Raw genomic sequence first — 27,387 nt, 5'->3', positions numbered from 1 at the left:
CAATATAATGGTGTTTGGAGAGATCTTCATATTTTCCAGTGTTCTCAGGAAGGCCGAGTGGGGTTCCTGGGTTTGGTCTGTAGCAGGCTATAAACTGGAAGGCAGTTTTACCCACCGTTAGTTGCACATGGATAGTCTCTGATGCTTTGTGCTGTGCCACCAACCTGGAGGTGTGGGTATCTTTAACGAATATTGATACTCCCCCTCCTTTTGTGGTTCGGTACAAATTTTGGGGCCAAAAAGCATGGTATGAGGTTATAACCTGGTAGTGCTGGGGTGCTCTCAGGAGCCTTGAACCAGGTTTCTGTTACTGCACAGATATCTATGTTCACCATGCTAAGGAGAGTTTTGGGTGCGTGCATCTTGAGGTTTAGACTTCTGGCGTTGAGTAGCATTACTCTTAGTTTCTTATCCCTTGTGATACCTATGGAGGTGGGTTTGTCTTTTGAGCCTTGCCTAAAAAAGGCACTATGGGGGAAGCAAGAGCCTTTGCCAATATCCGAAAGCCCAGGGGTGACAAGTGCAAGCCGTCCCTAGTGAAGCATCGTGGCTTGTCGAGCATGTCATCCCAGGCTGACCGGGATTGGATCCCCTTTGAATGACACCAGTACTTAAGCCAGTTGTTGAAATTGATCATCTTGTCTTCATATTGTGGCATCATTCTTGGTGAGGGTAAGATGCTACTCAAGGTCAGGGTCATACCGGCCTGGGCTACATGCTCAGAGAGCTCCTCTATGTCTCTTTTCATGTAGTCCAGGGAGGTACATCTCAGGTCATTCACACCAGCATGGACAATGACAGAGTCATATTTGTACTTGCCTTGGAGTGACCTGAGTGCTTGTGTTATGTGACGAATCCTAGCGCCTGACAGTCAGCTCACCGTGACCTTCTCCTTGTTCAGCCTGGTGAGTGGGACATCTGTGTGCCTGACGATAGTCACCTATTACAAGTGTATCAGGTGTGTTGTTTAGTCTTGAGGGCTGTGACTGTTTGGCACACTGGCTTTGTGAGCTATGTGTTGCACGTGTTTTGTTTTGGGGTAGCGTTTGCTTGGGTGTCTGCTTTGGAGGTCTCTGCTGCTTAGGCAGATTTTTATTTAGAGCCTCCGAGTATGTTTTTGTGTGTGTGTGTTTGGTTTGCTGTCGTGGTAGGTCTGTGTGAGACTGGAATTGTAGTGAGTGTGGTTTCCCTCTCCTCCTGACTGGTTACACCAGTATTGAGTTGAGAGAGCTTAGCCTCCAGTTTGGCTATATGGTTGCATGTCTCACATGTGTTGGAATTTGTTGGGAGGAGGAGAGGGTTGTCTGTGTACATGAGGCAGTTGTAACATTGCCTCAAGATTCCCAGTTTCACCAGCTGGACTGGAGAGGAGACTGACAACTGACCTTTAGATATGCTAGAATTGTATTGGGAATTCCTTTATAATTGAAAAAAAGGGCCAATGGGGAACAAGGTACTCAAGGGAAGTTTGTGAGGGTGTAGTGCTTTTAATTTTTTAGTGCTGACTTATATAATTGCGTTAGTGAGCAAGTGCCAGGTAACTTAAATGCAAAAACAACAAACAGTAACTTTCTTTCTAGTGAAACAAGGAAATTAGTACAGTAAGCAATGCAGATATCACTAGGAATCCACAGAAGCGCTGAAAAGTCGCATTTTAGGTGGAATTAGCGTTTCAGGGAAATAAGCAAACAAACAACAAGCATACAAACAAAGCTAGATTCAGCAGGTCTGGATCTAGTCTATGCTACAGCAAACAAGGTGTACCAATTTCAGTAAGAAACAGTTCAAATATGCAGGCACTATAAGCCTTTAACCAGAAATTCCCAGCTCAGAAGGGCAGTCCAGCCTCTCCTCCCACAAGAGTGCAGACCACCAACCTTCTTAATGTAAAATAACTGGCCTGAAGCCTAAACCAGAACTAATACACTTTTAGGATAACAGACACTGAGCCCTCAATCAGCAGTTTCCAACTTAGAAGGATGTAAGCTACCTGTCCTGCCACCACAGTGCAGGCCACAAACCTTCATAATGTAAAACAACTGGTCTGAAGCCCAAGTGCTTAATCCAGAAGACTTATAATGATAGCTACACTTTAATCAGTTACTACCAAGCAGTAATAAATACAATTGAATACTTTAAAGAATGCCTGGATTAGTGCTCAAGTTATACAAACAAAGCTAGATTCAGCAGGCCTGGATCTAGTCTATGCTACAGCAAACAAGGTGTACCAATTTCAGTAAGAAGCAGTTCAAATATGCAGGCAGTATAAGCCTTAAACCAGAAATTCTCAGGTCAGAAGGGCAGAGTCCAGCCTCTCCTCCCACAAGAGTGCAGACCATGAACCCTCTTAATGTAAAATAACTGGCCTGAAGCCCAAGTGCTTAACCAGATAATATAATAAACTTTTAGAATAACAGACACTGAGTCCTCAATCAGCAGTTCCCAACTTAGAAGGATGTAAGCTACCTGTTCTGCCACTACAGTGCAGACCACAAACCTTCTTAATGTAAAACAACTGGTCTGAATCCCAAGTGCTTAAACTAAAAGACTTAGAATGAGTTGCACCAAGCAGTAATAAATGAACACTGACTACTACTTAGATGAACACTAACTACTACTTAGGCAAGCAAAGGGAAGAGTCCCTGTGATCTTTACAGAGTGAGGACTGGGGGTGTTGTCTGTGCTCCTGGGAAGGGCAGAAAGAAATGAATGATGGTACAACCATCAAATCCTTGTATGCCATCACTGAAACTGCTACACCTAGCGATTCTAGTGTCTTAAGTACAGAGAGACAAGGTCATAAAATGTCAGGATTTGCAGGCAGAAATGAGAGCAGTGCAGAAGAAAGGGGTCTATATTAGTTTGCCGAAATGTGATTTCAGTGAACACCTGATCATCGAACCCTATCCAATGAAAATCGCTTCAGTGATTCATCGAATTTACCAAGGGCAAAGAAGTCATTGGCCAACTACACAACTTTGTCCTTTTCTCCACTGTAGTGTGATCTTGGTGTTGGTATATATAGTTAGGGGGGGGTGTGGGGGACCTCTATTTACTTTGAAGTTGGTCCATTGTGCTGCAACTTACTTGCCTTTACATACATACATACAAATATTTCAAGCACGGGCATTAATGCCCTTCTAGCTTACCAATATACCAAAACACTTGTCCCCATAATTAGTGTCCAGGCTGTTCTTAAAATATCTAAACTAGTATTTGCTTTAATGTGGGCTGCCATGGTTGTGCAGCGGTTAGCATTGTCGCCTCACAGCAAGATGTTCTCTGGTTCGATTCTCAGCTGGGGTGCCTTCTGTTTGGAGTCTGCATGTCCTCCCTGTGGTCACGTGGGTTTCCTCCGGGTGCTCCGGTTTCCTCTCATATTCCCAAAGACATGCTGTAGGTGGATTGGGCACTCTAAATTGGCCCTAGACATGAGTGCGTGCCTGTGTGTGCCCTCTGTTGAAGGTTGGGCACCGGGCTGGCAACTCGACACAGTAAAATCCCACTGCCAATCATGAGCGGACAGGTGATCCGCTTTGGTGACCCCTAACCAGGAAAAAGCCGAAAGACAAAGTACTTTCTTTAATGTAATTTGGTAGTCTGTTCCATGCATCAGTTACTCTGTCAGAGAACCAACTAGTACACTTCTCATTCCTATCAAATCTTCTACATAGGTTGTCTGATGATTCTGTAGTACTTTTTGATGACCCCAAACATTCCCAGAGATAGTTGTCTCTAAATGCCCTATATACCTGAACAAGATCTCCTCTTAGATGTAAGAGACACTGTACAAATTCAGATATTTTAGTCTTTCATAATAACTTAAATGTTCATATCCATGGATGCCCTTGGTATATTTCCACTGTACTCTTTCCAATTTACTCATGCTTGTATTCTTATAGGGTTTCCATATTGTTATTCCATACTCAAGTTTGGGTCTAATGTAACCAACAATGACTTCTTATTTTTGATTTCCTAGACTTTATAAATCTTTTTATATACAACCTATAGTTCTATGTCTATCATTAACTAATTGGTTCATATGATTAGAAAGAGCTGAATGTACTCATATACCCAGGTCCTTAAATGAGTCTACAGCTTCAATCACTCTGTGCTGTATTAAGTATTCATCTTTCAGTCTGTCTCTCAAATCTCATATGCCTAGTTTTTGATGTATTTATCAGCATATTATTATCCTGTGCCCAAATGGTCAATTTAGTCAAGTTATTTTGCAGACATGTCTTATCTGTAACGCATGTAATCAGTTTACTCAATTTCAGGTAGTCTGTATGTAGACTGTAGAACATCTCAGATGAAAAGGTTAGGTCTGAAAGATGCAATCTAAACAAGTAAGGGCCTAGGACAGAGCCATGTGGGACACCCTGACTGTAACCAAGGATTTCACCTGTCCATTTGCTGTATGATGTTTGCCATGTCCTATTTGTAAGCCATGCAGCTATCCCTTTTATCAAGAGTACATCAATACCTAGTTGTACTAATTTATTGATCAGTGTTTTGTGTACGACTCTAGCAAATGCTGATGCTAAATCTATATAAATTACATCACAATACAATTTTTCATTCATTGCTGTTATATTGTTCTAGAACATCATGTTACAGGTGGTAATAGATCTATTTTCAACATATGCATGCTGATATATGGTTTCAAGTACCAACCTATGCAGTTCTGACAATAACTTATCTGATATTACCTTCTCTGTTATTTTTCCACAACATGAAAGTAGACTTAAGGGCCTATATGATTCTGGGTTTGTCCTACTCCCCTTTCCCGTAAAGACAGGTTTAATAAGCGCATGTCTCCAATCTTGAGGAATCTCCCATAGTTATATGACCTAGTGAATAATACATATAATGGTACCATAAGTTCTTGCTGAAGTGTTCTCAGGTCATTGTTACTAATTCCGTCTCCTCTCTGCGCTTTGTTTGGATCTAGTTTGCACAGTTGTTTTTCAGTATAATCTAATTTGATTCCAGTATCAGGGGGGTTACCTGGATGTCACTAGGACAACATACCACCCCTTTTGTGGAGCCAAACTGTTTTGCATAAGATTTTGTAAATATATCTATAATTTGTTGTGTCTGAAAATACATTTTAGAATCTGCACAGTTTATCAGTTTGTGTATCTTTACTCCTTCCACATCTGTATCTACAAAAAGGTTTCCGATTATGATCAATATCTTTATATACATTTTCTTCAAATTTTTCTTGATCTTGTCTCTGTACTTTAATAGACTATACATAATCTGTCCATCTTATTTATTTCACTTTTCAAAGTTGTAGTTCGACCTCTCTTCCATTTCTTATATTTTTTGTCTCTCACCTTAATCAGATATCTTGTTCTTATGGAAATATATCCCCCTGATATTGTATGCCTAGAGCCTGATGTTAAATATTTTTTTGACTTTTTGCACTCAGTTTCTTTTAAAACTTTCCACATTTCCAGCTGCAGTTTTTCCACTGAATGCCTCACTCCAGTTGGTTTTACATAGTGACTGTTTTGCTTCCATATAATCTGTAATTAACCTGTGCATTGGTTTAGAATTCAGTTTGGCAGAACTATCTAGCAACAAATTAACCTTTATATAACCCCTTGATCACTGCACATCAGTGGTGATAAAATGACTTGAAGTTACAGTAATTTCTTTGGGAACACCTACAGTGTCTAGTATATTCTGTCCCCAGGTAGGTTTTTTTACAATATGAAGCAGTTGTTCCTGAATATACTCTGAATAATTTCCTTACTAATGTTGTTGAATCAGTATTATTCCAGTCTTTTTCTGGTAAATTTAAGTCCCCAGATAATATTATTATTCTCTCCTGTGTTTCATATAAGAAATGTGTGAATTCCTCTAGGTCATCTGCACTTGACTTTGGTGGTCTTTACACTCCAACAATTGTTATATGTTCCAGGGTTGTCTTTATTGTCAGTTACACAGTCTATAGTATTGGTGTTATCACTGAACATGTAATAATCCCAGGTCTCATAGCTATCTTTAATCCCTATCATAACACCTCCACCTGATTTTTTGTTAGAATGTCTGTTACAGTAAAAACATTTATACTCTGACAGAACTGGTTTCCAGTCATTGTTCTTTAACCATGTTTCACAAATAATAACATCAGTCTTGTGGGAATGTAGCACGTTTTGCAATAAAAAACTTTATTATTAATGCTCCTAGCAATAACAACCATCAGAGATGCATCAAATGTTGCTATCTAAATATTCGGCCTGGCAAAAATCCTGCCTAGTGTAGTGTTTGTCAAATATTGCAAGATATCTGCTGCAAAAAGTCTCTTCCTTGAACTTGACAAATGCACACCAGCCTGTTTGAACACGTGTGCCCAAAACAAAGCTTGGATGCTGCACACATTTCCATTTTTTCCATGTAGGTATTTATCCAAAAAATCTTTTCATTCACAGTGAGGTGACTATCCTTTCTACAGTGGTATAAAAAGTGCATACATCCCTGTTAAAATGCCAGGTTTTTATGATCTAAAAAAATGAGACCACAGTAAATCATTTTAAAACTTTTCACACCTTTAATGTGACCTATAGCTTGTATAATTCAATTGAAAAACAAATCTGTTAGGGGAAAAAATATAAAAAATGAAAGAAACATACAGTAATTTAGTTGCATAAGTGTGCACACCTTTACACTATTACTTTGTTGAAGTACCTTTTGTCTTCTTGGGTAGGAGTCTGTCAGCATGGCACATTATTTGCCCACTCTTCCTTGCAAAAGAGCTCCAAATCTGTCAGATTGTGAGGGCATCTCTTGTGCACAGCCCTCTTCAGGTCACCCCATAGATTTTCTATTGGATTTAGGTCTGGACTCTGGCTGGGCCATTCCAAAACATTAATTTTCTTCTGGTGAAGCCATTCTTTTATTGATTTGGATGTATGCTTGGGGTCATTGTTGTGCTGAAAGGTGAAATACCTCTTCATCTTCAGCTTTTTCTAGCAAACAGCTGAAGATTTTGGGCCCTCCACCTTGACTAAAGCCCCAGTTCCAGCTGAAGAAAAGCAACCCCAAAGCATGATACTGCCAACCACCTTGCTTCACCATGGGGATGGTCTTCTTTTGGTGATGCAAAGTGTTGTTTTTGTGCCAAACATACCTTTTGGAATTATGGCCAAAAAGTTCAGCCTTGGTCTCATCAGACCATAACACATTTTCCCACGTGCTTTTGGGAGACTTGATGTATTGTTTTGCAAAATTTAGCCGGGCCGGATGTTTTTCTGTGTAAGAAAAGGCTTCTATCTTGCAACCCTCCACCATAGTCCAGACATATGGAGAATACAGAAGATTGTTGTCACATGTAATACACAACCAGTACTTGCCAGAAATTCCTGCAGCTCCTTCAGTGTTGCTGCAGGTCTCTTGTCAGCCTCCCTGACCAGTTTTCATCTTGTCTTTTCATCAGTTTTGGAGGGACGTCCAGTTTTTTTGCAACGTCACTGTTGTCCCATATTTTCTCCACTTTTTGATGACTGTGTTCACTGTGTTCCATGGTATATCCAATGCTGTGGAAATTTTTTGGACCCTTCTCCCGACTGATGCCTTTCAACAGTGAGATCCCTTTGATGCTTTGTAAGCTTTCTGCGAACCATGGCTTTTGCTGTAGCAGGGAACTGAGTAAATGTCAGGAAAATCCTACTAGGACAGCTGAACATTATCTGGGGTTAATTTGAGTCTCTCTAATTGATGGCATGTGTGTACCTAAGAAGACTGAATGCTGTAATTAAACCAAAAGGTGCTTCAACAAAGTATTAATTTGAGGGTGTGCACACTTACCCAACCAGCTTATTGTGCGTTTTTTATTTTTTATATTTTTTCCCCTAATAGACTTGTTTGTTTTTCAATTGAATTGTACAGGTTATAGGTCACATTAAAGCTGGGAAAAGTTTTGAAATGATTTATTGTGGTCTCATTTTTTATATCACAAAAAAACTGGCATTTTAACAGGGGTGTGCGCACTTTTTATATCCACTGTATACTGCAAGTTTTACTTGGTACTATATTATAAAGATTTTTTTTTTAATATACTTAAAATACTGGAGGCATATCCACAGATATTCCATTAGAATGTTAAAGTGATTGTTAAGAAGTTATTTGGCAGAATATCATTTTGCATTGTGTAATATTGCCTTAATCTCATTTCTTCTCATTTTTTAAAAATTTGGGTAGTTTTCTTTTCACGTCATCACTCTTATTATAAGGATTTGCAGTGATGTAAGTTCTGGTTTTCACCTTCTTGCTGAGGAGCAGTATCATCTGTCTTCGGAATGTGGGTTGAGAAGGGGACAGGGTAGGTCAGATTTATCTGGATAAAGAAACATTTTGGCTGATCCTATTTTGAATGGCACTACAGAACATTTTTTAGATACTGCTCAAAAGTGACATATCAGAAGAGCCCAAGGAAGCAGGAATCATGAAGTGCAAGTCAAAGACAGTGAACTTGGGCTCTTACAGTTTAGATGAGGTTCTCTGTTACCAAGTACTGCACTTACGCTGGTCTTGAAGACATAGCTAGTTTTAAATACCAGTAAACACACTGGGCACTGGGGAACCCAATGCTGAAATAGGGCATGGGCAGATCAGCTTGTGCAGCATTTCCTGCCTTTTATATATTAGATTTGTTATGATGAATGCAGAGTGATGAAGATTCCCACAAACTGCCATTGCTGTTATACCTTTAAGATGTAAATATATTTCTGATTGTTTGAAGAAAGTATTGTAAATTGTGACTACACACGCTGCACTAGGTTATGCTGGGTGATGAGTATTCATGAAACAGGAGTTTAGAATTTCACACCAAATCTGTTAGAAACTTATTGGTTAGTTTCCTCATTCATTTAAACTTGCCCTGGGGCCTCTAGATCTGTCAATATTAATGGAGCCCCAACTCCTTCCGTTCTGCTGTGAGCCCATGATCAATCGTGATAGACCCCCAGTTTCTTTAATCCTGATGTGAATCTTTTGAATCCATTAATTCTGCTGCAAACCCTCTGGTTTATGTTCATGCAGTTAGCATGCAATTCCATTGGCCATGCTGGGGCCTTTTGACGGTTACTGAAGCTGCAGTGGGCTCACTGACTTTAATAGTTCTGGGCACCCACAAGTTTGTTTATACATCTGCATCTAACTGGCCTGTTATCGCTGCATCTTCTGTCTGATAATTTGTGCCCTTAGCTTCTTTCATTTTGTTGGAGGTCTGCTTACACTGTTAGTTTTGCTTTGGTGCCTGGACTTTGTTAACCTTGCAGTAGGTCCCCAAATATTAAAGCCATCTGTGATTAGGTATGGGTGTCATAAAGATATATGTAGTCATCAAACCCTTAATTTGGCTATCTGTCTTTGAAGGATGTTAACTTGTGGAACCAGAACATTTGAAAAGCTGCATAGATGTACCACCTGATACATGTCAGGTGTAGCAGAAGAATGCCCTGTGCTCAAAAATAAACTGACCTCTGTCAAAGGTGACAGGCATACTCCATGTATGCCATGGCATGCAGTTTTTATTTTGTACATCAATAATATAATAATCATACCCATTTTTTAACCAGGGAGGACAACTGGTCACATGGTCCTTTTTAATTTATTTTTTATTTTACATTTGTTGACCGGGATTGTCCGACTGAGCTGATGAGCCCTTTTTCAGTGGAGGCCCAGGGAGAAAAGCTCCAACATATTATACAATTTTCATTATAAATTAGCATTAAACAGCAATGTTACAGGATTATTACAAGGCATTAAGTAGCAATACAATGTTATACAGTGCCAATCAGGAGTATAGCGTAACTATTTCAAGATGTATAAAAAGAAATACCCTTTTCTAGATTCCCTTGATTCCTAGCCTCTTATGAACTTTATCTTGTGTTTACTCGCCGATAATAGTGTGCTTGACCATTCTGAGGGTTATTCCTCATGTAACTATGTATATACAACTGAATGACTAACCATTTTCATACAAGACCAGAACTCTTGTGAGACTGAACATTATAATTGTATCCTTGTACTTTGCTTTTGAATACTCTATCCACTTACACTAGCGTTTTTCTTTTGATATTTGTGTGTGACTTTGGAATCTATAGTATCTCTTAGATATAATTTGCATTATTAATACAAGCTACTGTTGCAGCTAGGTTTATTTACATCAGTTTTTTCCTTATTGGAATGCAGAATATAAAATCCTAGATATGTAATATGTTATAAAGCTTTGCAATGTACCAATTTCTATTGTAAATATCATTGTCTTGGCCTATTTTTTGTTGTTTGTGGAGCTTTTCTCCCCGGGCCTCCACTGAAAATGGACATATATCCAGCTGGACTAGCCCGGTCAACAAATGTAAAATAAAATAAATAAATAAATAAAATGTCAGTAAGATGAGTATAGTTTTTGGGGTAAGTGGTTACAAAAAACCCAGTGGCCCTGATGTGGTCCTTTTTCAGGGGTGACCTGGGAATAAGGTCTGGTTAAGTGACTTGCTCAAGCTTACACAGTAGGCAAATGAGGGTAGAGGAAGTCAAACCCTGTACTACAGGAACTACAGCTCATAGCCTTAACACTTTGTACCAACTGTCAGACAAAACATGTTTGCCATTTAATTTAAAAAAATATATGTATGCATCATGGATCATAGTAACATTTTGTTAAAAAGCATTCATTTCAAAATGTTTTATCGCTGCCTATTTTTTTAAAGCTTGTCTTCTTGGGAAATATTCTTTTTGCTGTATTGAAAGGGTATACTGTTCAGAAAATGCAGTGTCCAGGGTTGTGAGGGTACACTTAAGTTGGGAGGGTGCTACATTGTAGAAGTTAGCATACAATTTAAAAAATTATTGCCGCACTTTTGGCCCTAGATCCATACCTGTCTGGAAACCCAGTAGTTTGGCACCACTTGTTAATTCCTTTTCACCAAATACATTCACTCTCCTGCCTTACATCTGTCTTCCTTTGTGTTTATGTAATGTCAGTTGCTATCATGCAATAAGTATATGACATCCTTGATAGAATGCTATAACCACACCCCCCTATACAGTCATGCAGTGTCCTCTTCTTTCTTCATCAGTGTGGCATACTGTTCATACCTTAGTCTTAACTTTGTTTTGCCTAGTCCCTTTAAACTGTAGCAAAAATGTATAGTTTATAATTATGAAACTAATTATTGTAAATGTTATTGCAACGCTGTTTAGTTCATTTTTTTTGTAAACATTTTGTTAAGATTTAAGTGCATAAAAGGATGACAAACCCATAAATCGAGTTGACAAAATTAAAAAAAAAAAAAAAACTAGGATCAAATTATAAACAATAAGAAACATATTATAACAAAAAACACCACTAATCTAAACTACCATTGTGAACTATATAAATTATTTACAATATTTACAACTGCTTAGATGGTCCCTGACAGTATCCCAGGCTGTCTTCTAAACAGCATGAAACATGACCTATCAGGCTGTCTGGTGTCACTATTTAACCAAAACCTCCAAACTGCCTTCTTGCCTCACGAGTGGAGAACAGCAGCAATCATCCCTCTGACAAAGGCGGGCCAACTACAGACCCATAAGTCTCACTAGTCTCATATGCAAAACGATGGAAAGAATTGTCATGGAAATGATTAATAACAACATAGGAAACCTCAAGACACTGAACCCAACCCAATCTGATTTTGTCGAGACTAGGTCATGCCTAGTCACCTTGGTGGACTTTGAAAAGGTCACCGAAGCAATGGATAAAGGTAAAACAGTTCACACTGCCTACCTTGACTGGCCAAGGCATTTGACACAATACCCCACTGAGGCATTGTTGACAAACTCAAGAGATTATGTATAAACCTTAATGTCACCCAGTGCATAGCCAGCTAGCTCACAGACAGGCACCAGGAAGTTAACATTAGAGATTCCACCTCAATAGAGTCCAGTCACCAGTGGATTCCTTCAGGGATCAGTTCTGAGAGCACTCCTTTTTGGCATCTACTTCTCTGACATCAATGCCAATATCAGGAGCCTATGGCTGATGAAATTTTCAGACAGTTGCACATTAGGAGCTGTCATTGAATCCCCTACCAACACAAATGTTCTCTAGGAAGGGCTGACACAGACAAACAACTGGTGTCAGAGCCATGGACTAAAACTAAATGCCAAGAAATGGATTAGAGTATCCTATGGGAAGTTATCCTCCCTGGTAACAGTCATATTGTTAACACACCCCTAATAGTCAACCCAGTAGTCAGGGACTTGGGGGCACATGTAGACAGTAATTTTGCATTTGACCATCACATATCTATGGTGGTGAGGAAATCATTCTGTGTTGCGCAACATATAAGCAAAGGTATGGTATCCAGGTACAAGGAAGTCATTGTTCCACTGTATTTGGCATTCATCACACATTTCATTGAGTGCAGTGCCCCCTTTGGTGTGTATCTAGCCAGTCATATCCAACAATTGGAATGCCCACAGAGGTTCCTCACTAAAAAAAATACAGGGTGTAAGCAGCATGTGTTATGCAGCCAACCTCAAAACCCTGTACAGGCTGTTGAGAAGATATCAGTGCCTGGCCTAGAAGGCATTGTTGGACTCCACACTGTTGGACCTGCATATCCACAAAACAGACAACATCAGAATTACCCATTCTAAAGAATTCAACCTGGTCTGTGATATAAATAGGACCTGCTGGAGAGACAGGTATGTATCCCAGAGACTACCCCTTCACTAGAACAGGCTTCCTATCCATGCTAAGCAGAGTTCCTTCCTAACCCATTTCAAATGTAACTTGGACAACTGGATGAGGAACAGGAAATTTGTCCCAGGCCTGGTACCTGTCTCTCTAATGATTACAGGCAACCTGTAAGTGGTTCATTTCCCAGGCCACTGCTTGTAAATGTTTAATCTCCTAAGCCTCTTCTTACATTTATCAAGGGTACCAGAACTTGTCAGAGATTTGGGATGCATGACTAGGCTTAAAATGGCCGTAGTGATCATTAGCTTAGTATACACCTATGATGAACCTTTGAACAAATAAGTTAATAATTAATTGATAACAATAATAAGTTCTCTTTACAAGACAGGAAAACAATTAAGAGAAAAGAGAAAGAAATTACAAGTATAAGCTCAACATCTTTGGTATTAAAGAAAAAGAGGCAAATACTTAAGCAGATTGGATATAAATATTGAAATATATATGCAATAACTGCGTGAGTAATTACTTGACTGAAGAGTTGTTATGAAGCAAGTAGGCCTGAAGTGATAATCATAATAAAATATTTAATAAGATATTCAAGTTACTTAGGCTATAAATTTTCTCTTCGTGGAAACCAAAGAAGCAATTTTTAAAGCTTTAAGATGTTTGATTCCCATGACAGTGTAGTTTTTCCATCTTAATGATTTTAAGTTAGACCAACTTTAAGAAATGTATGACTTGAGTAAAGAAAAGCAGATAATTAAAATAAATAAGTTAGCTTTGTGTATTTTTGAAAATGGGATATAAAAATAGCTAATTGTCATTTAATACTGTCACTGAAACTGTAACTCACAGTAAACTTCTAGACATTATAGATGACAGACTCAAACACGGCAAGCATATACTGCACACCATTAAATCTACTCACCAGAAACTAGGCTTCCTTTATAGAATCAATAGATTCCTTACAGATACTACAAGCAAAACTCTAGCCACCACTTTCTTATTACAGACTGTCTCATATGCTGCTGCTGTCCTAACAAACGTAAACGATACTCAACGAAACTTGCCTCCTGTTACAGTAAAGTAACTAAACTTGCTACCAGTCTCCCTCATAGGACACTCCAGTGTCATAGCTTAAAGCAATTAAACTGGTTTGAACTACACAAGTACCTAACATATTCACTCATCTAGAAAAATACCCTGCACTACATAACTTATTACTGACTTACTGTCCAGAAAGGGACCTCCACTCCAGTAACAAACTCTTGTTACTTACAGATAAGTCAAATAATGTTGCAGGAGACTCGCTATCCTCCCAATACATTGTTAAACTCGAATAGTATCCCCACACAAATAAAACAATCTGGCAAACTCAGTAGTTTTAAACCACTGCTTAAACAACATCTTAATCCTGGTTCTGCACATGCTTGCCTCAAGATTGAGACTTTGTTTTCACTGTACGATACTTTCCAAATACACTTCTTAAACAGAATACACTCAAACTCTCACTGAAATGACAAAACAATTTTTATACAGAACTGCTGCCTGTACAATCCACTAAGTTACACGCCGGCTTTGTCTTCAGTAACTTTCACCTCTGTAAAATCGTAGAATGTATAAATGTAACTACTGTAAATATAAACAGAACTGTAACTATACTGTGTTTAACTGGAACTTAATAAAATGCCATGTAAGCAAATAGAGCTTTTCTCCCCTGACCTCCGCTGAAAATAGTTATTACCCAGTTGGACTTTCTCGGTAAACCAAGACAAATAAGTAAATAAACAAATAAATAAGTAGTTGCCAGGGAGTAGCTCCAACATCAGGAATATTACATTACATTTTAGATGTTATGGTGTTCCAAATCAGATTAAGAAAACTTACAGAACCAGAGGGTCTATATTAGAACATCGAGGTTTCAAAACTTCAAATGTTCTAATATCGACCCCTTTTTAGTGAACGCTAAAAATAGCGAAGGTACAGAAAACCGAATTTTTTTCCTAGGGAAAGAATTCGGTTGTCCGTTTCTGTCATTTCGCTATTTTCAGTGATGTGGTGGAAAGTTACGGGTTGGGTTCAGGTAAGTGTGCGATTGGGCTCGGGTTAGGTGAGTTAGAGTTAGGGCGCGGGTTAGGTATGTGTGCGATTGTGTGGACATGAGGGTTAGGGCGGGTTAGGTGAGTTAGGGTTAGGGTGCGGGTCAGGTAAGTGTATGATTGTGTAGACGTGAAGGTTAGGGTGGGGTAGGTGGGTTAGGGTTAGGGTGCGGGTGAGGTGAGTGTGCGATAGTGACGGACCTTAGGGTTAGGGTTTGTGTTAAGGTAAGTGGCTAGTTAGTGGTGTATGTACAGTTTAGTGTAGGGTTAGATGTAAGATTTTAGGTGTATGTGTGTGGATTGCTGTTTGGTGTGCTTGTGTTGTGTGTATGTGTTTTGGAACAGCAAATTTTTTCCCTAGGAAATGTTCGATGTTGTAAACGTTTGCTTAATAGGGGTCAATGTTAGAACATTTGAAGTTTTGAAACTTCGATGTTCTAATATAGGCCCGAACCAGAGATGTGCATTATAGCTGCTTTAGTAGATCCACAATTGAAGCAAACATTAGGGATAGTGGAAGAATAAAGTACTTTTTAGCTGGGGTGTGGTATGCTTGATTTAAAGTCATAAACTGAATAAGATAAAGTTTTTTAAGAGGAATGTAACACAGATGGTAGCTGGAGAAATCAATCATTTGAGTATTTAATAAAATGTTAAGATTGCTTTGAACAGGTGTCTTACCCATCGTCTAGATTTTAAATGTTTTATCACTTTCTTGAAGGAGCGTATAATGACAGAAAAGCTAATGAACTTTAAATTGTTGAATATGTATTCGTTTTAAAGAATGTTATGGCTAATGGATTAAGAGAGTATGATTTAAAAATCCTATGCCAAATAATCTCCCACAGAGAGTTTTATTAAATGATTTCCACAGTCTAAAAGTATGTGTAACAAAATAGCAAACTGAAATTCGTGGAGATTGATGCATCCTAATGGTTGTGGTGCAACCAGTTTGCTGTATTTAATTTGTACTGACTTTAGAAACCATACAAATTTTGCTAAAGATGAGTCAGTGTAATGAAAGAATTTGGGAGATATACTTAAATACCACCATAAACTACTAGAGTGGCAGCCAAAAGGAGACTAGGATGCAATTGTTTAGTGTTTTTGTTCTATATTTATTCTTAGAACTTTATCAGAAATAAAGTTAAAAAACAGTGTTTCAGTTTAAAAGAGTCACATGACGAATTTAAGCAAATTCGGTGGTGGTGCTGCAGTAGCGTTGTCGCCTCACAGTAAGACACTGTCCGGTTCGATTCTCAGCTAGAGCGTCATCTGCGTACCTTCGTTCAAGGTTGTGCGTCAGAGCTGGTAACTCGGTACGTAAAAATCAACTACCAATCATTAGCGGACCGGAGTTCCGCTGTGGCGACCCCTAACCGGGAAAAGCCGAAAGACACAGACACAGAATTGCAAAGCAGTAATTCATGAATGAGTAAAAATTAAAGTGGTAACAACTTCACTTTTTGCATCAGTAATAGTTAAAATCAGTGAAGGCTTAAAAAACTGAGACACATTCAAATGAACATTTCCTGGAAAAAGAGGTGAAATAATCATAACCTGTGTGTCATTAAAAAACACTTGAAATGTATATATTCATTAAGACCTGGTTTCTTGTCAGCAGCTAGTTGGATCTGCCATTCGGCTTCCCGCACTCTAACAAAACACTAAAATTACCATAAAAATGATCCACGTTAACATTATCCAACACAAAGAAATGAAACTTTCTAAAATCAATACAAGACATGGGGTGCTTAGCTAAAAACTTTAACATCCTTTTTTTTATGGCCAACACACGTTCATTTATCAAATAGTCTTTCCTACATAAAAACTAGGACATGTCTCACAACATGCCAAGTAGAGAACTCCACAAGAATCACAATTATATCTCTCCTGGGCAAAAATAGTTCTATTCACTGCTTGTATGTGTACACTAGAATAGTTGTTAATGTACCTGCAGTGTTCTTAGCCTTAGCTACCATGTTTTTAACATTGGATGATTTATTCCATTTAAACAAGGGCTCTTTACCTAAAGATTCAGCCATTTCTTGGTTACCTATGGTTATTTTTCAATTGTTTCTAATAGTGTTTCTAATAAAAAGCATATCAGTGTTAATGGGTAAAGGGAATGCTCCGGTGTATTGCTAAAAACAGCCAAGTCTTATCTGAGGCACGTATTTGTGTCAGTAGCAATCGATCTTAAAATAGGCTTTGCTTGGTGTTTCTGAGTTCAGTAACTTCTCGTATGATGGTTTGTACCAGACTTGTCAAATACCCTTTGTTAAGAAATAAGTCTTTTAGCTGTTTAATTTCTTTAAGAAAAATTGTATCCTGGTTGGTAAGCCTACTCAGTCAGATAAACTGCCCCTTAACTCCCCTTTTCATGTGGAAAGGGTGCAGGCTGCTTTGCTGTAAATAGTTGTTGACAAAAATGTCCTTTCTAAAAATCCTGCTGTGAAGTACACCACCATGTTCATTAACTTTTAAAGTAATATCAAGAAAGTTGATCTCCCTGCCCAATCAACTGATAGTGATGTTGAGAAGGTCAGTACTACTATTTAAGTAATTGGAAAAAGGAACAAAATTCTACCTCAGTTCCCTTCCAAATGAAGAATAAGTTTGGGAGGTATAACTGGTTTACTATCAAAATGTCGACATTCAAAGTAAAAAAACAGCTTTTACACCGAAAGACAACATTGACATCACGCATACTAATTAGGTGTAAATGTAGAATCTAATGAACAAATTCAGCGGATTCGCCATTTTCACCAAATGTCATATACTTATACCTGCTAAAGTAGGTATAATTCATAAAATGGACTTCACATTTTTGCAGAGGAGCAAGCCCTCCTGCACCCCCTGAGGGGCTGTGCCCCCCCCCACCCCTTGCAAACTATATATTCCAACTCCAAGATTGCGCTACAGTAAGGGAAAGGATAAATTTCCCACTCCGCAATGTACCGCAATCTCTGTTCCTAAGATTGACCACATATAAGTGAATGCACAGTGGCATTTGCTGCAAAGGACACTCGCTCAGTTGAAGGTTGGAAACATGGGAATTGGCCAACTTCGTTCAGCATTCCTGTGTTTGCCAAAGCTTCATTCTTCATTTTGGTAGTAAACCAGTATAACTAAAGAGGATGAGCAGTGCTGATTAGTCTTAATGTTTTTCATTCATTTGAGTTTTGAACTTTTATGTTTCTGTGATTTTGATTTTCTAACATTATTTTTCCATAATTTATTATTCTGTGTTTTGCTGTCCAGGCTTCTATAGTAGAGCTATTTGTTTTACATTGATGACCAGCTAGGTCCCACTGAGTACTGTTGTGGCTTTGTAATGCAAATGGAGAATACTGAACCTTATTAGTGCACCTTCGTAGCCATCAAAATGATACAGCAGCAGCAGCAGTATAATTTGTCTGCAGCCGATTCATTTTGTGTTTCAGAAGAGTAGTGTTTTCCTGGCAACATTATACACTCTGCTGACAGGTGACTTATAACTAACTTAAAATAAAAGCATTCATGTAACATTGCTGAGGCCTGCTAACCATTTCTTTTTTAATGATGTATTGTGTTAAATAAATTATTGTCAGAACAGATGATCATACCTTAACGAGTTGTGATATTTGAGAAGTGAGCAAAGCACGTCGGTACTCACTGCTGAGTGAGTCATGTTACTTTTCATGACCTAGACAAATATGTGCCATTATGAGGCTTTTCATTTAATTCCTTTTCTAATGGGGGTGACTGGTGCAGTAACCTACATTCTTCATCTTAAAAAAATTCTTCGATACATAGGGATTTAAAGGGTTGTGCATTCCCTCTTTTAAAGTTAACTGTATCTTTATATGTTTGATCTAATGTACCTGTCAGTCTGTGTACCTGCCATTGTTATTCCTTTTTTTTTAAACACCTTTCTTAAATTATCACTCAAGGGATAGGGAAACATGCATTCATATAGAATAAAACAAACCATCTTAATATGTTCACAGTTACAAATATTATACACAACATATATTCTTTATTGAGTTATTATCAATCCAAAATTACAAAAATCCAACAATTCCTACCTTTCCTTAAACCTCACTCCTCCTCTAAAGCTTTGTTGTACATGTATTGTTCTCACATTTTCCATATTTCTATGTGATCTGCTCCTACTCTTTCCTAAATGTCCCACTTTCCTCTGCTACAATAGTCACTACTTCAAATACAGTTGGTTTAGACTTTGTCTTCCATATCAGTTGTTTTTCTGTCAGCCACCAGAATTCAACTTAGCGTCTTACTCTGTCTAGGCAATTTAGACCTTGTATCCCAGCTTAAAAAAATAATTTCCTTCGTTACACCCATTGCTCACCAAGTATTTCTGAGAGTACTCTGTAGAGAATTTTTAGAGTCTGCCAATTCATTACACTTCCAAAACATAGCCTTTCAGTTACCTGTTTTTTCCCCTTTCACAAATCCAACATTTGACATCTACCTGAGGAAAAATTCTTTGGAGTCTGCCTGTGGTATCAAAATACCTACGTAAACACTTCCAAACAAAACTCCTAAATTTTCCAGAGTTTGTAAATATTTGAGAGCAATACATATGTCCTCCCATTGTTTCCTTGTGAATTGCTTATCCAATTTCTCTTCCCAATCTTTTCTATCCTCCTCTGATTGATTTCAGTAGTTACCATGCAATATATTTTATATCTCTTTTTGACAGCAGCTTCTGTTCTCGAGTCATCTAAAAACTATACCAGGCCAAGTCTTTCAATTAGGATTCCCCTGACCCTTTCTCTTTTCCTGTACTCTGATATCAATTCCTGATGGGGAAAGCAGTCTCTAGCTTGCAATCCAAATGTCTTCTTGGCCTCTTCCCATTCTCTTGCCTTTGCCTTGTTTCCTCCTAATACCTTGGCTCCTTTGCCAGTTTTCGCTTGTAAATTCCAGTCTTCTCTTGCCTGTTGCACGTACCCCCTAAATGCGTTCATCCCCATTGTGAGAATCTCCTTTCTCTTGTTGGCTTAGTTCTTAGAATACTTTCTGCTGCTTCATGAATATAATGTTCTCTATGACTAGATCCAGAATCCCATACTTATATTTCTTGAACCCCCCCACCTCACGTCATCTTCATTCCTTTCCACTTTGAATGTTAGCATTTTCGTTTGTGTTATGTATATGAACCTTAACTGTGTAGCTCTAAAATAGCCCTTGAAATCAGGTAATCCTAAACCATCTTGTTTTATTAGAAGGGTTGACTTATCCCATTTGACCCTTGCTCTTTCCCCATCCAGATAAAATCCTTTAACTCCTTATTAATTACTGATTACAACTTGTCCTATGGTTGATAAAAATACACCTGGCCTGTGTGTAAACCTAGAGGGACTAAAAACGTTTTCCCTGCTTGTACCTTGCTATCCATGTCCATAAACACTTACTTCCAGTTTCTTAGTTATTGTAATATTTTTTTAGTCTGTTCCCACATATCTTTATCTGCCATAACAGAATCCTTTTCAACCCATACTCCTAAATGCCTTATTTTATCATGTCCCCATAAATGTGGGTATTGCTGAAGCAATTCATGTGTGGGTACATAGTTTACAGCTATAATTTTATATCCCAAAAAAACTTGAAACTGTCTGGTAATGTTCCATGACAATGAGATGTCCTTTTCTGGTTTTATCAGGTACAAAATATTGGCTGCAGATAAAGACACCTTTTCTTGATTGCATACTATTTATATCCTGAAATTTGAGTCCCTTTTTTCCTCTGTTAATAGCTCTAAATGTAATGCAAATAACAAAGGAGAAAGAGGAACCCCTGCCTTATTCCTATATTCAGACACAACGCATCAGAAAAGAACCTGTCCACTTTAATTTTTGCCTTTGATCCCTCATATAACCTTCTAATTTACCTTATTGCATAAGGAAGTGTAAATTCTTCCATTGCCCTACTCATAAAGTACTACCTTTGTCTGTTGAATACTTTCTCTGCATCAAGACCCATTAACAATAGCAGTATTTTGTTAAATTTTGCTTTCCTCTGGATCATCATTGTTCTATTAATGTTGCCAAATGTTTGCCTCCCCTTCACAAAATATCACTGATTTATATCTGTCAATTTTGGAAACACCATTTGGCATTCTTTTAATTCAAATAATTTGTTTAAACATAAGCACTTTAGAAAAATTGAAATAGGGCTATATGAGTCTGGGTCTGATGGATGTTTACCATCTTTAGGTGTTACAGCCACCACAGCTTTCTTCCAGGATATTGGTGCTTCCACTCCTTTTAAAAAATTGTTAATCAAAACCATCCAGATCTTTATTGCTTTCTTCCCTCCTAGCTTCCAAGCTTCTACTGGAATACCATCTCTTCCTGGAGACTTTGCTGCAGATTGATTATACATCACCATTTTTGTGTCATCTTCTCCTATATCAGCTGTTAATTGTTGAGCTTCATGTACCTCTTGTCTTGGCATACATAAGTCTTTAATAAATATTTCATTTTGCACTTTTTCTTGATTTCCACATTCCTCTGGTTTATACAAATTTCATAAAATTTTCGAAATATCTCTAATACCTCTACAGGATCTGTCATTATTTTGCCTGTTATGGGCTCCTTGGGTTTAACAACAACTCTTTCTGCTTTCTGTTGCCCAAGTCATTGTGCTAAAAGTTTTTGTGTTCCGGAGTTATCAAAAAACAGTTGCTTAACAGCAGTCTTTCTAAACTCATGCATGTTATCTAGATATTCCCTTTAAGAGATGGATCCAGCTCTAGGCAATTGCCCAGAGCCTGTTGGCTAACACAGCATTTAATTAAGAAATTAAAAAAAATAAATACAATTACTACATTTCCTCCATTGAAGACGTACGTCTGTGGTATGTATTTGTGTCTGCAGTACTACGCTTGCACTCTACTTGCATTATACACATGCAGTGGAGTTTGAATTCTCAAACACGCAGATACCATCCTGTGGATAACTCCTGCCATGCTCCAGGAGACTAGATCAACAGGTACCCTACTTGTGTGTGTGTGTAATGCCCTAGTTTTGGGTGGCATGTTAGTTAGCTTACTCAGTCTCAAACCTTATACCTTGGTTACAGGAGACTAAAGCCTTACTCTTCTACACCAACTACCAGACTGCTTAGTCATCAGAGATGATTGAAATGTTCTGAAGTGGGTAAGTCTTTTATTTGTTCATACACTGTGCTTCACTGCTTAATGGGAATATTTTTCAAAACTACAGGGGTAGTTGCATTTTTAATGAATGAATGAGTTTTAGTGCACTTCTATGGAATGTGAGCTTCAAGGGAAGAGAGGTTTACTGTTGTTGATAACTCTTTTTTCGATGTGGAACTGTTTTGTTTAGCAGATGCTCACCGGTGTTTCCAATATAGCATTTGAAATCAGTGCTAGTAGCACAACAGGTACCAATTAGCGTACTTCTCATTCCTATAGAATCGTCTACATAGGTTGTACGATGATTCTCTACTACCTTTTGATAACCCCAAACATTCCGAGAGGTAGTTGTCTCTAAATGCCCTATGTACCTAATAAAATCTCCTCATAGGTATCTTTAAGAGACACTGTACGTGTTCAGATATTTTAGTCTTTCATAATAGCTTAAATTTTTACATCCATGGATGACCTTGGTATATTTCCACTTTACTCTTTTCAGTTTACTTAGGTTTGTTTTCGTATAAGGTTTCCATATTGTTATTCCATACTGAAGTTTGGATCTAACGTAACTAAAAAAAACAATGACGTCATCATTTCTGATTTCCTAGACCTTGTACATCTTTTTATACAACCTATAGGTCTATAACTGTCATTAATCAATTGGTTGATATGATTAGAAAAACTCATAGCTGAATCTACCCATATACCCAGGTCCTTAAATGAGTCTACAGTTTCAATAACTGTGTGCTGTATTAAATATTCACATTTCAGTTTATGCCTCCCAAATCTTATATGCTTAGTTTTTGATTTATTTATCAGCATGTTATTCTCCTATGCCCAAATGGTCGATTTAGTCAAGTTCTTTTGCAGACATGCCTTATCTGTAGCTCATGTAATCAGTTTACTCAATTTCAGGTTTATCTGCATATAGAGGGTAGAACACCTCAGATGAAAAAATTAAGTCTGAAAGATGCAATCTAAGCAAGTAAGGGCCAAAGACAGATCTCTGTGGGACACCCTGACTGTAACCAAGGATTCCACCTGTCCAGTCACTGTATGATACTTGTCATGTCCTGTTTGTAAGACATGAAGCTATCCATCTTATGAAAAGTACATCGATACCAAGTTGCTCCAATTTATTGATCAGTATTTTGTGTATGACCCTGTCAAATGCTGAAGTTGAATCTATATAAATTACATCACAGAACAATTTTTCATTCATAGCTGTTATTATATTGTTATAGAATGTTATGTTACAGGTGGCAATAGATCTATTTTCAACATATTCATGCTGATATATGGTTTCAAGTCCCAACCTATCCAATTCTGACTAACTTATGCAGTATTACCTTCTGCATTACTTTTCCACAGCATGAAAGTAGTCTTAAGGGTCTGTATGACTCTTGGTTTGCCCTACTTCCCTTTCCCTTAAAGGCATGTTTAATAAGCAGATGCCTCCAGTCTTGAGGAATCTCCCCATATTTATATAACCTAGTGAATAATAGATGTAATAGTACTGTAAGTCCTTGCTGAAGTGTTCTCCGGTCATTATTACTAATTCAGTCTCCTCTCTGTGCTTTGTTTGGATCCAGTTTGCGCAGTTCTTTTTCAATATAATCTAATTTGATTCCAGTATCTGAGGTTACCTGGGTGTAACTAGGACAACTTATCACCCCCTTTGTGGAGCCAAACTGTTTTGCATAATAGTTGGTAAATATATCTATAATCTGTTGTGTCTGAGAATACATTTTAGAATCTGCACACAGTTTATCAATTTGCATGTCTTTACTCCTTCCACATCTTATGCATCTATAAAAAGGTTTCTTATTGTGTATTATATCTATAAAGATCTTGTCTCACACTATGCTTAATTTGTTTGTCCAGCTTGTTTATTTCAGTTTTCAAAGTTGTAGTTTCAACTTTCTTGCATTTCGTATTTTTTTGTTTCGTACCTTAACCAGGTATCTTGCTCTTATGTTGTTGTTAAAACATTTTTTGATTTTTTTGCACTCAAACAAGTTCTCTTTCAAAACATTCCACATTCCATCTGCAATTTTTCCACTGAACACATCACTCCAGTTAGTTTTACATAGTGACTGTTTTGCTTCCATACAATCTGTAATTAATTTTCTATACACACACTGTATGCACACTGACAGTACCTGTTTTGTTACACTTTCCCTTCTAGGTCCCCTTGATGCATCCTTACTGTTGCAAATCAAGTTCCAGTCCCCACCTATAAGTAATATTCCCTGCTGAAAGCTGACTATACCCCCCCCCCAATTTAAGCTCCATAATAGCACTTTTAGGTGGAATATAAATGCATGCTTGCATAATCCTTCTCAATTTGCAGTATCCCTATACTACCACAAATACCATTACTATATTTTTTTCCTTTTGTATCACTATTGAAACTCCTTTAGCAATTAATATAACTACTGTCTTTTTTCCTTTGTTCCTCATTTTCTGCTGACTATCCATCCTGAACTCCTTTCTTTATCAAATTCACATGGTCACTTTTTTCAAAATGTGTGTTCTGTAGCATTGCTATTTGCAGTCTGCATTTCTTAACATAATTCAATAGTCTTACCTTTTTGTCTATACCTGTGAGGCCATTCACGTTCCCAAATAGTATGTTTAGGGTATGCATTATGATAAGTTATTATTCCCACCTGTTATATATAACAGCTTTTTTAGATGGCTATTTCCAGCTTTTGTGTTATATGCACCCACTTATGTTTGGCAGGTTGGTCCTTTATACAGTTGTTCCTTATCTTCGTTTGAACCTATGTCGCATTTCACAAGACTTTTTTGTTTTAATGAAAACCCTCAAACAAAAAAAGAAACACACCACCATAACCTATTAATTTAAAACAAACAAGGAAAACTATGCACATCTTCAAATAATGCACTGTAATCCTCTTGATAGGAACAAGTGTCCTAAATTGACAGCTGCATCCACAGATGTTAACTAACATAAAATTAAGGTTATCCATGCTACAGCTCATGTTACTACTGTGCTCCTACTTACACTAACTACTCTTTGGTCTTTTCTTCCTTCCAGATGTGAAAAATGGCTTAAATGCTTTCAGAAAACATTAACTTTTAGCCTTAAGAAACAAATGCACTGGCTATCTTTAAATACAACTAAATTATATATTATCCTAGTTAATGCATGTCACTGTTATTCTTTATAAAACCTTATGGAAGGTCCAATGTTCTGGCATCACTTATATTACATGGGGACATTTGATCATGAGACCAATGACCCCCACCATGTCCTAACTGCTTACCAGTAATGTAGGTAGCTTCAACATACAAAGGATATACTTTATACTATATTGGTGTGTCACGATTAGAATACGTACCCAATTTCCTGGTGTGAGGATAGAATGTACAGCACGTTATCTTCCCTCATTAGTGCTGAGTGAGTAACTAATTGAGCTATTGGCTCTGACTTTATCTTTGGACTTGTTTGTTCTCTGTGTTAGGTGGCCTGGTTGTGATTTAGTTCTGTAGTTACAAATAGAATAGTCAATAGGAGCTTACATTGTTGTTATTGATCTGCATTTTATAAAGGCACTAGTCGGTGTCATTTTGTTGGTGTCAGCAAAGGGTGTTTACACCATGATTGACATAAACATTTTCAAATGGGAATATAAATTTTTTGTAGGTAGTGCAGTGGTGAGAGCACTAAAGAGACTGCTGGGATGGGGGGATCGCTTTCATATATGTGTGTGTGCTGTGCAGCCTACTGGCTGTGGGTTGGGTGGTTTCTTAATAGTATTCTGCTGCTAGAAGCTTTATTCATGGACTTTAGAACCCGACATGCGACAGCCCTAATACTGTCAAATGATGTAACAACTTCTGTCAATAATGTCTTGTAAGATGTAACCATATATTTCCTTACTTTTTTATACTACCTTATTTTATGTAGTCTGTTGAACAGACTGCATATCTGGTAAGTGACAGTATCATCTCAGTTTGTAGTTGGCAGTGGTACCATGGGAACATTAGTAGTATGTATTAGGACATTTATGGTTTATGTCTTGCATGTTTCACTGGCAGGAAGTGAATCCTAGTGCATTATTTAGGCTGAAAACTAGCCAGACTGCGTAGTGAGCAAGTGATTGTTTTATCATTCCTGCAGTATTGTAGAAGTATTCATCCTTTCAGTGTTGTAGCACTTTGTCCAGAAATAGAAAGACTGTTAAAAAAATAATGAGCTCTCTTCCTACTCAATGATATAGCAGATGAAGTAAACGCAGATGTGCATCTGGAAGTGGATCATTTTATATGCACCAGCAGGAACCTTCTAGGTAGTAGAAGAAGAACGCGTAACATGAATAGTATAGTTACATAGATGGTGTTTGTGTAGAAAATATACGTTTCATATATCTTGTGTTTTGGGATGAGATTGCATAATTTTGTCATGAAGTGACAAAATGGATTAGATTTTTCAGAATGTGTCTGTGTTTGTACTCCCATAATTCCCCCACCCTGATATGTGATAAAGCTGACACAGTGATTAGAAAGATGTGAGAAGTTGCATTCTTATTGAAGGGAATAGTATTTGTATAGAATATTCTGCCTGACAGCATGGCAGAGGTACAGGCAGCAACAGGGCTATGTAACAATAGTGTTTCATACTGCCATGGGGAATGTGTTTATTTTGTCCATGGATATACAATACATTTAGACTGCATGAATCACTTGATGTCCTTACATTTCATTGTTGCAGTATTCATAACATTAGGGATCCCCTCCTCGCATAGCATAGGGCATAAAGGTGATGTCTGTGCGTACTATCCTCTGAACTTTTTTGCCACCAGTCCAAATGCCATCTCTTGATCAACTCCCTGAACACCATCTCTGAACACCAATGTTCTGTTGCTGGTTTCACTGCGCTATTGCAGATAAGTGCCGTGTTGGGGTTCCTTTTTACTTATTTTTGTTTTTGTTGCTTGTGGGGTTTCATGTCATCCGAGAAAGGTAAATGCCAGTGTGAGGGACAAATTCCTCATAAAGACCACCACGAACAGTGTCTGTTTTGCCTTGGCATCTCGCACGACCATACGTTCTGTTCCATCTGTGAGCCTTTTGTACCTAAAAGCCTGCATAGTCGACTCTATTCTTTGGCACTTTATCTTGAGAATTGGCATCTTAAGCTTCTTGCAAAAGTTATGATGGAGGGAACGTCCCACTCTGAAAGACAGCCATCAGTGAAAAAGAAGGCCAAGAAGCCTAGGCCAGAATCTTCTGCTGTTCAGTCTCTGCTGAATATCTCTCCTGAGGTGATTTAATGCCCAGAGGTTTGCCCGGCTTTATCATTGGATTTCTCTGCAGCGACCAGGTTGGAGACTGGTAGGGATCAGACTTTAAACACATTTAAGGAGGCATTGCAGATGTCTGCT

The 27,387-nt window shown here is 38.0% G+C and overlaps 1 protein-coding gene across 18 annotated transcripts in view; it reads left to right on the top strand.

The window, feature by feature from the left end:
• Window positions 1-27,387, top strand: part of SNAP91 (synaptosome associated protein 91) — a 2,005,574-nt gene that overhangs the window by 628,659 nt on the left and 1,349,528 nt on the right. The window lies entirely within an intron of this gene.

The sequence above is a fragment of the Protopterus annectens genome, chromosome 1.part0 (genome assembly GCF_019279795.1).
Source record: "Protopterus annectens isolate FY-2018-M chromosome 1.part0, PAN1.0, whole genome shotgun sequence".
NCBI classification, from domain to species: Eukaryota; Metazoa; Chordata; order Ceratodontiformes; family Protopteridae; genus Protopterus; species Protopterus annectens.
This window is presented reverse-complemented; position numbering and strand designations above follow the sequence as displayed.